Below are 9,354 nucleotides of genomic sequence, written 5' to 3'. Positions count from 1 at the left end.
ACCCCCCCCTCCCTCTCTCTCTCCCTTACCCCCCTCCCTCTCTCTCCCTTACCCCCCTCCCTCTCTCTCCATCGCCCTTCCCTTCCCCCCTCTCTCTCTCTCTCTCTCTCTCTCTCTCTCTCTCTCTCTCGCTCTCCTCCAGGTGTTGGGAAGTCCTGTTTGCTGCTGCAGTTCACAGACAAGAGGTTCCAGCCAGTTCACGACCTCACCATCGGTAAGTGACCTCCTGAAAATTCCCACAGACACCAGGAAGTGCCTCAGCTCCAATCCCGGCCTCTGCGCGAGTTTCAAAACTCTTTTTCGTTCCAAGGATGTGGGGGGGTCGCTGGCTGGGCCCAGCATTTATTGCCCATCCCTAATTGCCCCTTGAGAAGGTGGTGGGTGAGCTGCCTTCTTGAACTGCTGCAGTCCCTGTGGTGTAGGTACACCCACAGCGCTGTTAGGGAGGGAGTTCCAGGATTTTGTCCCCTGTGGTGTAGCTACACCCACAGCGCTGTTAGGGAGGGAGTTCCAGGATTTTGTCCCCTGTGGTGTAGGTACACCCACGTTGCTGTTAGGGAGGGAGTTCCAGGATTTTGACCCCTGTGGTGTAGGTACACCCACGGCGCTGTTAGGGAGGGAGTTCCAGGATTTTGTCCCCTGTGGTGTAGGTACACCCACAGCGCTGTTAGGGAGGGAGTTCCAGGATTTTGTCCCTGTGGTGTAGGTACACCCACAGCGCTGTTAGGGAGGGAGTTCCAGGATTTTGTCCCTGTGGTGTAGGTACACCCACAGCGCTGTTAGGGATGGAGTTCCAGGATTTTGTCCCTGTGGTGTAGGTACACCCACAGCGCTGTTAGGGAGGGAGTTCCAGGATTTTGTCCCTGTGGTGTAGGTACACCCACAGCGCTGTTAGGGAGGGAGTTCCAGGATTTTGTCCCCTGTGGTGTAGGTACACCCACAGCGCTGTTAGGGAGGGAGTTCCAGGATTTTGTCCCCTGTGGTGTAGGTACACCCACGCGCTGTTAGGGAGGGAGTTCCAGGATTTTGTCCCCTGTGGTGTAGGTTCACCCACAGCACTGTTAGTGAGGGAGTCCAGGATTTTGTCCCTGTGGTGTTGGTGCACCCACAGCGCTGTTAGGGAGGGAGTTCCAGGATTTTGTGCCTGTGGTGTAGGTACACCCACAGTGCTGTTAGGGAGGGAGTTCCAGGATTTTGTCCCGTGTGGTGTAGGTACACCCACAGCGCTGTTAGGGAGTGAGTTCCAGGATTTTGTACCTGTGGTGTAGGTACACCCACAGCGCTGTTAGGGAGTGAGTTCCAGGATTTTGTCCGTGTGGTGTAGGTACACCCACAGCGCTGTTAGGGAGGGAGTTCCAGGATTTTGTCCCTGTGGTGTAGGTACACCCACAGCGCTGTTAGGGAGGGAGTTCCAGGATTTTGTCCCTGTGGTGTAGGTGCACCCACGGCGCTGTTAGGGAGGGAGTTCCAGGATTTTGTACCTGTGGTGTAGGTACACCCACAGTGCTGTTAGGGAGGGAGTTCCAGGATTTTGTACCTGTGGTGTAGGTACACCCACAGCGCTGTTAGGGAGGGAGTTCCAGGATTTTGTACCTGTGGTGTAGGTACACCCACGGTGCTGTTAGGGAGGGAGTTCCAGGATTTTGTCCCCTGTGGTGTAGGTACACCCACAGCGCTGTTAGGGAGGGAGTTCCAGGATTTTGTCCCCTGTGGTGTAGGTGCACCCACGGCGCTGTTAGGGAGGGAGTTCTAGGATTTTGTCCCTGTGGTGTAGGTACACCCACAGCGCTGTTAGGGAGGGAGTTCCAGGATTTTGACCCAGCGACAGCGAAGGAACGGCCAATTTATTTCCAAGTCGGGGGATGCTGAGGGACTCGGAGGGGAACTTCCAGGTGGTGGGTGTTCCCCATGTGTCTACTGCCCTTGTCCTTCTAGATGGTAGAGGTTGTGGGTTTAGGCGGCGCTGTCGAAGGAGCCTTGGCGAGTTGCTGCAGTGCATCTTGTAGATGGTACACACGCTGCTGCTTCTGTGTGTCGGTGGTGGAGGAGGGAGTGAATGTTTGTGGATGGGGGGGCCGATCGAGCTGGGGGGCTGCTTTGTCCTGGACGGTGTCGAGCTTCTCGAGTGTTGTGGGAGCTGCAACTCACCCAGGCAGATGAGGATGAGGACAGTATTGTGTTTGGGGAGCGATGTCACCACGGGGGTCCTTTCTGCCGACGCTCCTCGCTTGGGGGTTCATGGTTGACCATTACTCCGAGCCCTGCGGCTGGAAGGGTTACTGGGAGTCTCGAGCACCTGAACCCCGGCAACAAGCTCTGCATTCAGGGCGCTGGTTGTGAGGGGATGGAGTCTCTGATCTTTCAATCTTCAGATTGCTCATTCTCCATTTCTCTTTCCTCCCAATTCCCACCATCCGTGTCTCTCTGTCCATCTCTCTGACACACACTCTCCCTCTCTCTCTCTACCTCCCCCTCTCTCTCTCTACCTCCCCCTCTCTCTCTCTATCTCTCTCGCTCTCTCTCTACCTCACTCCCTCTCTCTCTACCGCTCTCTCTCTCTCTCTCTCTCTCTCTCTCTCTCTCTGCCTCGCTCCCTCTCTCTCTCTCTGCCTCGCTCCCTCTCTCTCTCTCTGCCTCGCTCCCTCTCTCTCTCTGCCTCGCTCCCTCTCTCTCTGCCTCGCTCCCTCTCTCTCTCTCTGCCTCGCTCCCTCTCTTTCTCTCTGCCTCGCTCCCTCTCTCTCTCTCTCTGCCTCGCTCCCTCTCTCTCTCTCTGCCTCGCTCCCTCTCTCTCTCTCTGCCTCGCTCCCTCTCTCTCTCTCTGCCTCGCTCCCTCTCTCTCTCTCTGCCTCGCTCCCTCTCTCTCTCTCTGCCTCGCTCCCTCTCTCTCTCTCTGCCTCGCTCCCTCTCTCTCTCTCTCTGCCTCGCTCCCTCTCTCTCTCTCTGCCTCGCTCCCTCTCTCTCTCTGCCTCGCTCCCTCCCTCTTTCTCTCTGCCTCGCTCCCTCTCTCTCTCTCTCTGCCTCGCTCCCTCTCTCTCTCTGCCTCGCTCCCTCTCTCTCTCTCTGCCTCGCTCCCTCTCTCTCTCTCTGCCTCGCTCCCTCTCTCTCTCTCTGGCTCGCTCCCTCTCTCTCTCTATCTCTCTCTCTCTCTCTCTCTCTGCCTCTCTCTCTCCCTCTCTCTCTCTCTCTCTGTCTGCTCCTCTCTCTCTCTCTGCCTCGCTCTCTCTTTCTCTCTCTGCCTCGCTCTCTCTTTCTCTCTCTGCCTCGCTCTCTCTTTCTCTCTCTGCCTCGCTCCCTCTCTCTCTCTCTGCCTCGCTCCCTCTCTCTCTCTCTGCCTCGCTCCCTCTCTCTCTCTCTGCCTCGCTCCCTCTCTCTCTCTGCCTCGCTCCCTCTCTCTCTCTCTGCCTCGCTCCCTCTCTCTCTCTCTGCCTCGCTCCCCTCTCTCTCTCGCTGCCTCGCTCCCTCTCTCTCTCTCTGCCTCGCTCCCTCTCTCTCTCTCTGCCTCGCTCCCTCTCTCTCTCTCTGCCTCGCTCCCCTCTCTCTCTCTCTCGGCCTCGCTCCCTCTCTCTCTCTCTCTCTGCCTCGCTCCTCTCTCTCTCTGCCTCGCTCCCTCTCTCTCTCTCTGCCTCGCTCCCTCTCTCTCTCTCTCTGCCTCGCTCCCTCTCTCTCTCTCTCTGCCTCGCTCCCTCTCTCTCTCTCTCTGCCTCGCTCCCTCTCTCTCTCTCTGCCTCGCTCCCTCTCTCTCTCTGCCTCGCTCCCTCTCTCTCTCTGCTTCCCTCCCTCTCTCTCTCTGCTTCCCTCCCTCCCTCCCTCTCTCTGCTTCCCTCCCTCCCTCCCTCTCCTTCCCTCCCTCCCTCCCTCCTCTCCTGCCCTCCCCTCCCTCCCTCCCTCTCCTTCCTCCTCCCCCTCGCCGGCTTCCCTCCCTCCCTCCCTCCCTCTCTCGGCTTCCCTCCCTCCCTCCCTCCCTCTCTCGGCTTCCCTCCCTCCCTCCCTCCCTCTCTGGCTTCCCTCCCTCCCTCCTCACTCGGCTTCCCTCCCTCCCTCCCGCCCTCACTCGGCTTCCCTCCCTCCCTCCCTCTCTCGCTGTCCCTCCTCCCTCCCTCTCTCGGCTTCCCTCCCTCCCTCCCTCTCTCGGCTTCCCGCCCTCCCTCTCTCTCTCGGGCTTCCTCCCTCCCTCTCTCTCTCGGCTTCCCTCCCTCCCTCTCTCTCTCGGCTTCCCTCCCTCCCTCTCTCTCTCGGCTTCCCTCCCTCCTCTCTCTCTCGCTTCCCTCCCTCCTCTCTCTGCTTCCCTCCCTCCCTCCCTCTCTCTGCTTCCCTCCCTCCCTCCCTCTCTCTGCTTCCCTCCACCTCTCTCTCTCTGCTTCCCTCCCTCCCTCCCTCCCTCCCTCCCTCCCTCCCTCCCTCTCTCTCTCTGCTTCCCTCCCTCCCTCCCTCCCTCTCTCTCTCTGCTTCCCTCCCTCCCTCCCTCCCTCTCTCTGCTTCCCTCCCTCCCTCCCTCTCTCCTGCTTCCCTCCCCTCCCTCCCTCTCTGCTTTCCTCCCTCCCTCCCTCTCTCTGCTTCCTCCCTCCCTCCCTCTCTCTGCTTCCCTCCCTCCCTCTCTCTGCGGTCCCTCCCTCCCTCTCTCTGCTTCCCTCCCTCCCTCTCTCCTGCTTCCCTCCCTCCCTCTCTCTGATTCCCTCCCTCCCTCTCTCTGATTCCCCTCCCTCCCTCTCTCTGCTTCCCTCCCTCCCTCTCTCTGCTTCCCTCCCTCCCTCCCGTCTCTCTGCTTCCCTCCCTCCCTCTCTCTGCTTCCCTCCCTCCCTCTCTCTGCTTCCCTCCCTCCCTCTCTCTGCTTCCCGTCCCTCCCTCTCTCTGCTTCCCTCCCTCCCTCTCTCTGCTTCCCTCCCTCCCTCTCTCTGCTTCCCTCCCTCCCTCTCTCTGCTTCCCTCCCTCCCTTTCTCTGCTTCCCTCCCTCCCTCTCTCTGCTTCCCTCCCTCCCTCTCTCTGCTTCCCTCCCTCCCTCTCTCTGCTTCCCTCCCTCCCTCTCTCTGCTTCCCTCCCTCCTCTCTCTGCTTCCCTCCTCCCTCTCTCTGCTTCCCTCCCTCCCTCTCTCTGATTCCCTCCTCCCTCTCTCTGCTCCCTCCCTCCTCTCTCTGCTTCCCCTCCCTCCTCTCTCTGTCTTCCCTCCCTCCTCTCTCTCTGCTTCCCTCCCTCCTCACCTCGGCTTCCCTCCCTCCCCCCTCTCTCGGCTTCCCTCCCTCCCTCCCTCTCTCTCTCGGCTTCCCTCCCTCCCTCCCTCTCTCTCTCGGCTTCCCTCCCTCCCTCTCTCTGCTTCCCTCCCTCCCTCCCTCTCTCTGCTCCCTCCCTCCCTCTCTCTCTCTGCTTCCCCCCTCCTCCCTCCCTCCCTCTCTCTGCTTCCCTCCCTCCCTCTCTCTGCTTCCCTCCCTCCTCCCTCCCTCCCTCCCTCTCTCCGGCTTCCCTCCCTCCCTCCCTCCCTCCCTCGCTCTCTCTGCTTCCTCCCTCCCTCCCTCTCTCTGCTTCCTCCCTCCCTCCTCTCTCTGCTTCCCTCCCTCCCTCCCTCTCTCTGCTTCCCTCCCTCCCTCCCTCTCTCTGCTTCCCTCCCTCCCTCCCTCTCTCTGCTTCCCTCCCTCCCTCCCTCTCTCTGCTTCCCTCCCTCCCTCTCTCTGCTTCCCTCCCTCCCTCCCTCCCTCTCTCTGCTTCCCTCCCTCCCTCCCTCTCTCTGCTTCCCTCCCTCCCTCCCTCTCTCTGCTTCCCTCCCTCCCTCCCTCTCTCTGCTTCCCTCCCTCCCTCCCTCTCTCTGCTTCCCTCCCTCCCTCCCTCTCTCTGCTTCCCTCCCTCCCTCCCTCCCTCTCTCTGCTTCCCTCCCTCCCTCCCTCTCTCTGCTTCCCTCCCTCCCTCCCTCCCTCCCTCCCTCCCTCCCTCTCTCCCTCCCTCCCTCCCTCCCTCTCTCCCTCCCTCCCTCTCTCTGATTCCCTCCCTCCCTCTCTCTGCTTCCCTCCCTCCCTCTCTCTGCTTCCCTCCCTCCCTCTCTCTGCTTCCCTCCCTCCCTCTCTCTGCTTCCCTCCCTCCCTCTCTCTGCTTCCCTCCTTCCCTCTCTCTGCTTCCCTCCCTCCCTCCCTCCCTCTCTCTGCTTCCCTCCCTCCCTCCCTCCCTCTCTGCTTCCCTCCTCCCTCCCTCCCTCTCTCTGCTTCCCTCCCTCCCTCCCTCTCTCTGCTTCCTCCCTCCCTCCCTCTCTCTGCTTCCCTCCCTCCCTCCCTCCCTCTCTCTGCTTCCCTCCCTCCCTCCCTCTCTCTGCTTCCCTCCCTCCCTCCCTCATTCCCTCTCACTGCTTCCCTCCCTCCCGCCCTCTCTCTCTCTGCCTCCCGCCCTCTCTCTCTCTGCCTCCCGCCCTCTCTCTCTCTGCCTCCCGCCCTCTCTCTCTCTGCCTCCCGCCCTCTCTCTCTCTGCCTCCCGCCCTCTCTCTCTCTGCCTCCCCGCCCTCCTCTCTCTCTGGCCTCCCGCCCTCTCTCTCTCTGCCTCCCGCCCTCCTCTCTCTCTGCCTCCCGCCCTCTCTCTCTCTTGCCTCCCGCCCTCTCTCTCTCTGCCTCCTCCCGCCCTCTCTCTCTCTGCCCTCCCGCCCTCTCTCTCTCGTGCCTCCCGCCCTCTCTCTCTCTGCCTCCGCCCTCTCTCTCGCTGCCTCCCGCCCTCTCTCTCGCTGCCTCCCGCCCTCTCTCTCGCTGCCTCCCGCCCTCTCTCTCGCTGCCGTCCCGCCTCTCGTCTCGCTGCCGTCCCGCCCTCTCTTCTCTCGCTGCCTCTCGCCCTCTCTCTCTATGCCTCCCCGCCCTCTCTCTCTCTGCCTCCCGCCCTCTCTCTCTCTGCCTCCCGCCCTCTCTCTCTCTGCCTCCCGCCCTCTCTCTCTCTGCCTCCCGCCCTCTCTCTCTCTGCCTCCCGCCCTCTCTCTCTCTGCCTCCCGCCCTCTCTCTCTCTGCCTCCCGCCCTCCTTCTTCTCTCTGCCTCCGCCCCCTCTCTCTCTGCCTCCCGCCCTCTCTCTCTCTGCCTCCCGCCCTCTCGCCTCTGGCCTCCCGCCCTCTCTCTCTTCTGCCTCCCGCCCTCTCTCTCTCTGCCTCCCGCTCTCTCTCTCTCTCCTCCGCCCTCTCTCTCTCTGCCTCCCGCTCTCTCTCTCTCTGCCTCCCGCTCTCTCTCTCTCTGCCTCCCGCGCTCTCTCTCTCTGCCTCCCGCTCTCTCTCTCTCTGCCTCCCGCTCTCTCTCTCTCTGCCTCCCGCTCTCTCTCTCTCTGCCTCCGCCCCTCTCTCTCTCTCTGCCTCCCGCCCTCTCTCTCTCTCTGCCTCCCGCCCTCTCTCTCTCTCTGCCTCCCGCCCTCTCTCTCTCTCTCTGCCTCCCCGCCCTCTCTCTCTCTCTGCCTCCCGCCCTCTCTCTCTCTCTGCCTCCCGCCCTCTCTCTCTCTCTGCCTCCCGCCCTCTCTCTCTCTCTGCCTCCCGCCCTCTCTCTCTCTCTGCCTCCCGCCCTCTCTCTCTCTCTGCCTCCCTCCCTCTCTCTCTCCTCTGCCTCCCGCCCCTCTCTCTCTCTCTGCCTCCCGCCCTCTCTCTCTCTCTGCCTCCCGCCCTCTCTCTCTCTCTGCCTCCCGCCCTCTCTCTCTCTCTGCCTCCCGCCCTCTCTCTCTCTCTCTGCCTCCCGCCTTCTCTCTCTCTCTGGCCTCCCGCCCTCTCTCTCTCTCTGCCTCCCGCCCTCTCTCTCTCTCTGCCTCCCGCCCTCTCTCTCTCTCTGCCTCCCGCCCTCTCTCTCTCTCTGCCTCCCGCCCTCTCTCTCTCTCTGCCTCCCGCCCTCTCTCTCTCTCTGCCTCGCCGCCCTCTCTCTCTCTCTGCCTCCCGCCCTCTCTCTCTCTCTGCCTCCCGCCCTCGCTCTCTCTCTGCCTCCCGCTCTCTCTCTGCCTCCCGCTCTCTCTCTCTCTGCCTCCCGCTCTCTCTCTCTCTCTCTGCCTCCTGCTCTCTCTCTCTCTCTGCCTCCCGCTCTCTCTCTCTGCCTCCCGCTCTCTCTCTCTGCCTCCCGCTCTCTCTCTCTCTGCCTCCCGCTCTCTCTCTCTCTCTGCCTCCCGCTCTCTCTCTCTCTCTGCCTCCCGCTCTCTCTCTCTCTCTCTGCCTCCCGCTCTCTCTCTCTCTCTGCCTCCCGCTCTCTCTCTCTCTCTGCCTCCCGCTCTCTCTCTCTCTCTGCCTCCCGCTCTCTCTCTCTCTGCCTCCCGCTCTCTCTCTCTCTCTGCCTCCCGCCCTCTCTCTCTCTCTGCCTCCCGCCCTCTCTCTCTCTCTGCCTCCCGCCCTCTCTCTCTCTCTGCCTCCCGCCCTCTCTCTCTCTCTGCCTCCCGCCCCCTCGCTCTCGTCTGCCTCCCGCCCCCTCTCGCTCTCTGCCTCCCGCCCTCTCTCTCTCTCTGCCTCCGCCCTCGCTCTCTCTCTGCCTCCCGCCCTCTCTCTCTCTCTGCCTCCCGCCCTCTCTCTCTCTCTGCCTCCCGCCCTCTCTCTCTCTCTGCCTCCCGCCCTCTCTCTCTCTCTGCCTCCCGCCCTCTCCTCTCGCTGCCTCCCGCCCTCTCTCTCTCTCTGCTTCCCGCGCTCTCTCTCTCTCTGCCTCCCGCCCTCTCTCTCTCTCTGGCCTCCCGCCCTCTCTCTCTCTCTGCCTCCCGCCCTCTCTCTCTCTCTGCCTCCCGCCCTCTCTCTCTCTCTGCCTCCCGCCCTCTCTCTCCTCTCTGCCTCCCGCCCTCTCTCTCTCTCTGCCTCCCGCCCTCTCCTCTCTCTGCCTCCCGCCCTCTCTCTCGCTCTGCCTCCCGCCCTCAATCTCTCTCTGCCTCCCGCCCTCTCTCTCTGCTCTGCCTCCCTGCCCTCTCTCTCTCTCTCTGCCTCCCGCCCTCTCGCGTCTCTCTGCCTCCCGCCCTCTCTCTCTCTCTGCTTCCGCCCTCTCTCTCTCTCTGCTGCCTCCCGCCCTCCCTCTCTCTCTGTCTGCCCGCCTCTCTCTCTCTCTGCCTCCCGCCCTCTCTCGCTCTCTGCCTCCCGCCCTCTCTCTCTCTCTGGCCTCCCGCCCTCTCTCTCTCACTGCCTCCCGCTCTCTCTCTCTGCCTCCCGCCCTCTCTCTCTCTCTGCCTCCCGCCCTCTCTCTCTCTCTCTGCCTCCCGCCCTCTCTCTCTCTCTGCCTCCCGCCTCTCTCTCTCTCTGGCCTCCCGCCCTCTCTCTCTTTCTGCCTCCCGCCCTCTCTCTCTCTCTGCCTCCCGCCCTCTCTCTCTCTCTGCCTCCCGCCCTCTCTCTCTCTCTCTGCCTCCCGCCCTCTCTCTCTCTGCCTCCCCCCTCTCTCTCTCTCTGCCACCCGCCCTCTCTCTCT

At 62.8% G+C, this 9,354-nt stretch overlaps 1 protein-coding gene across 1 annotated transcript in view; it reads left to right on the top strand.

The window, feature by feature from the left end:
- Positions 1 to 129: 129 nt before the first annotated feature.
- The window catches only part of LOC121275167 (ras-related protein Rab-2A-like), a gene marked incomplete at its 3' end in the record, with an annotated part of 18,752 nt that continues 9,527 nt past the window's right edge, over positions 130 to 9,354 (top strand). The window contains exon 1 of the mRNA XM_041182585.1: positions 130 to 214. The remainder of the gene's footprint in view (positions 215 to 9,354) is intronic.

Source organism: Carcharodon carcharias, unplaced genomic scaffold (assembly GCF_017639515.1).
Source record: "Carcharodon carcharias isolate sCarCar2 unplaced genomic scaffold, sCarCar2.pri scaffold_1142_ctg1, whole genome shotgun sequence".
Classification (NCBI taxonomy): Eukaryota; Metazoa; Chordata; class Chondrichthyes; order Lamniformes; family Lamnidae; genus Carcharodon; species Carcharodon carcharias.
This window is presented reverse-complemented; position numbering and strand designations above follow the sequence as displayed.